This window comes from Galendromus occidentalis, unplaced genomic scaffold (genome assembly GCF_000255335.2).
Source record: "Galendromus occidentalis unplaced genomic scaffold, Mocc_1.1 scf7180000075952, whole genome shotgun sequence".
Lineage (NCBI taxonomy): Eukaryota > Metazoa > Arthropoda > Arachnida > Mesostigmata > Phytoseiidae > Galendromus > Galendromus occidentalis.
In genome coordinates, this window is record NW_003803942.1 from 1 (window position 1) to 3,866 (window position 3,866).

Below are 3,866 nucleotides of genomic sequence, written 5' to 3' on the forward strand. Positions count from 1 at the left end.
CAGGGGTGGCCAACCTTTTTCGTCCCGCGGACCACCAAAGTCATGGCGACGGACCCCGCGGACCACCAAAATTTAGGTCACCCGTTTTAAAATCAGAACGCGAGAAGAAGGGGGCCAGAATACATCAAGAATGCACTTAATTTATCTTCATAGCACCAGATATTTCACCTCTTCGAAATACAAGCATGATAGAGATAGCAAAGAGGAGCTGCGCAGGAGTTTTCACAATCTCCATGGACTCCGAGTTCGAAAACAATTAAGAACGTTCACGCAACCTACGTTAACGTGTATAAATAGAATTAGTGCGATACCTGTGCTTGCTTCGACGACAAGATCGCGTCGATCTGAGGCGCTAGATTCGTAACTCCTAGTCGAAGTTCCGCGTGCATCTCGAGGGAAGTCCGATATCTAGTCTTGATGGCAGTGACAGATGAAAACGTTTTCTCGCAGAGGTAAGTTGTGGAGAATTGCACCAAAATCTTCATCGCTTCCGCGCTCAGCATCGGGTATTCTTGTCCAACTCCGAGCCAAAAATGAGCTCTCGACAACGAAGCGTGGAACTTCATCTGCAGGCTCGCATCTGAAGCGAGATCCAGCAAGCTTTCTTTCCCTTTCATGCACAAATTGGTGTCGTCAATTTTCGCGGTGAACGGATCCAGAATCCAGAGACTGCCATTTCTGGGATCTTCTTGCTCCGGGTAGTATTTACCGAACAAATCCATGAGGGTTTGTAAATGCTCCCGGACGATTACGACCACTCCCTCGCTGAGGTGATTCTGCTTCGAGAACTCATCGAAATTAGGAAACATACGGAAAATCTTTCTCTGAGACTGCGGCGTGACCAAAGAACTAGTTCTTTACGGAAGCCGTCAATCTTCGCTCGCAGCGTGAACATATCGCAATGCTTCCCTTGTAAGGATAAATTCAGCTCATTCAAATGAGAGAAAATATCGGCCAAGTATGATAGTTTGGCTTTCCAATCTACATCGGACATGATAGCAAGGAACGTCGAATTGTTCTGCTGCTGGAAAAATACCTTAACTTCTTGCAACAAAGAAAGAAGTCGATTGAGAACTCTCCCACGAGACAACCACCTGACTTCTGCATGCAAGAGGAGATGGGAAAACTGAGAACCCATTTCCTCACAGAGAGCTTCGAAGATACGCGAATTCAATGGTTTGCAACGAATCTCGTTCACAATGCGGACCACATCAGACAAAACGCTGTGCAATTGTGGAGAGAGTCGTTTCGCAACCAGTTGTTCCCTATGTATGATGCAATGGGTGCTCAGCAAGTTGGGGTGTCCGACCTTCTTGACTCTTGCTGTGAAACCCATCAGACGTCCTGTCATATTAGCGGCTCCGTCCGTGCATACCCCAATGCAGTTCTTCCACGGTATGCTATGATCTTCGAAAAAGCCGTCAAGGACTCGGAATATTTCGGAGCCAGTTGTCCGACCCGGCAGTTCCACAGAGCAGAGAAGTTCCTCCAAGAGTTCTCCGTCGTGTTCGACCTTGACGAAACAGACCAATACGGCTTTATTCGTCAGATCTGTTGACTCGTCGATCTGGATCGAGTAGAATGTCGACTTCTTGACCAAATCGATTATTTGATCTTGGATGTTATCGGCCATGTGCTCGATTCTCCGTTTCACCGTGTTGCGCGACAGGGAGATACCTCTGAGTTTCTGGTAAGCGTCGTGTCCGATCACCTCCTGACTCGCCAGTAGGATGCATGGTTTTATCAATTCCTCGCCGATGACGTATGCTTTCTTGTTCTTCGCGATTTCGAGCGATATCAGATACGAGGCTCTCATCTGGGAGTTATTGTCACCAAGGATCATATTTCTCATTGAATTCTGTTGCTGCTTGAGTTCGTCTCGCATTCTCTGAAAGTACTCCAACGGTTTGCAAGCCAGATCGGGATGTTTCAAATCTCGGTGCCTCTGAAGTTTGGACGGCTTCATTCCTTCATTCGATAGGCACTCCGAACAAACAATGCACAGCGGCCTAGGCTCGAATTCGCTACCGGCTCTTGAATGAATCCGAATCTGAGATAGCTCGCATCGTACTTCCGCGTGCGTTTGTACTGCTTTTTCGGCCTCCCCGATGCCGCTATTCTGCCACCTATCCTGACCGGAGAGAAGTTCGAGGTCCCAGATATCTGTATCTCCGACTCAATTAACGGCATGGCCTCTTCCTCCAAGTCAATAACAGGATATCGTACTTCCCCTTCAGTGGCTAGCTCTCCAAAAGATGGGTTGTCATCGGCGTCCGCGGAAACGTGTTTTCGCTTCCTGAAGAAGCTCTGGATTCTGGCCTGACTCTTCCCGCCCATTCCGAGGAAACTGCTGGGGATTCTTCAATGAACTTGGGTGACGCCTTCCGGAAACAAGGCTAGAAGCCAGGCTCGAGCTCACTCTCGATCGAACAGTCCGCGGCGCGTACACATTCGACTGAACCCATGTGCGCGATACCCAAGCACAAATATTTAGGAACGGACGTTCCAAATCGAGACGGAATCATCTGCTCGCTCGGCGTGTGGTGTGTGAAACTTCGACACGCAGAGCACAGGTACATACACAATCACGTCTCGTATCCAATGCGCCTTCAGCAGCACGCGCGGCCGTCTCATGACTGACGCACATAGGGCTGTGCAGATTCCGCCGCGAAAGTCATGGGCTGTGCTCGTGTCAGATAAGCTCCCTCTGGTGTAAACTGGACAGAATGCTCCGCGGACCACCAAAATATAGGTCGCGGACCACCAGTGGTCCGCGGACCCCCATTTGGCCACCGCTGATATACCGTGATGATGGAGGGAATGAGCCTCCGATCGTCGCGGGAAACTGAATGGACGCTCGAGGTTCCTCAAAACTGAATTGCATGAGGTGCACTGGTGCAACCTCGTGAACGTGATCATTGATGATGATCAATTATGTCTCTATTTCTCCGCCGTTGTCGCCACTGTGGCGACCACAGTGTTTTCTCAACGTCTCTCGACCGGCTGACGGTGGAACAGCGGATGCGAAGCAGCAGACGTTCAGCTCTGGAGAAGCCAGCGCTGCGCCGATGAAAGTACCTAGGTGGCGGCGCACTCCTCGGGGATTTATTTGGCTCAAACGGGACTGCTCGTCCTGGACAGGATAAGATGGATATCATGAATAAGAATTACACGATGACTGGGGTGCTGGAAGGTCACCACGGTTAGACTCGATCTATGCTGTGCTTGTTGTGTGCTGATTGTTTTGTTTAGTGTGTATGTGTCATGAGCGTGTGCAAGCCCGAAGACGCGACGGCCGCTCCGTCCGTGACTTCCCCCCCTCACCGAACTCCGCGGTCTCCTGAGGGACCCGCAGCTCTTAATTGCAGGCTTCGGGGTCTCGCCTTCAAATTCAAATTCTCGCGCTGGGTCGAAGGCGCCGTCTGGCGGCGCGTGTTGATCACTGGCGGCAACTCTCCGCGCGACCGTCCTCCTCCACAGTCTTTGCTTTGACGAGTTTGAGACAAGCGCGTCCGTAGTTCCCTCGAATTTTTGCACTTCTACCATGGCCCGGCCCTCCGCCCCACACTACTATCCCCGGCCCCAGTGGCACCCATACCACCACACCCCCGTCGGGATCGCCCACGGCCTTCTGCTCGAAGGCGAGCTCTGCCTCACCGGCCTCCCCCAGCGCGACTGTCAATTCCTCGCTCGTCATTACTGGTCTGACTTAACCGAAGGGGAGCAGCGGCCCTTTCGGGCGTATTCCGAGAGCCTTCTGAAGGAGAGACGCGGCACAGTGTCCAAGCCCGCACTTCCCCGGCAGTTCCGGTACCGACAGACGCGTATTCAGAGGGTATATACCCAAAATATTTGTTTCATACTAC

At 51.5% G+C, this 3,866-nt stretch overlaps 1 pseudogene; it reads right to left on the reverse strand.

Moving 5' to 3' along the window:
• Positions 1-299: 299 nt before the first annotated feature.
• LOC114828530 (SCAN domain-containing protein 3-like) lies at positions 300-2,337 on the reverse strand (annotated as a pseudogene).
• Between the last annotated feature and the right edge of the window lie 1,529 nt (positions 2,338-3,866).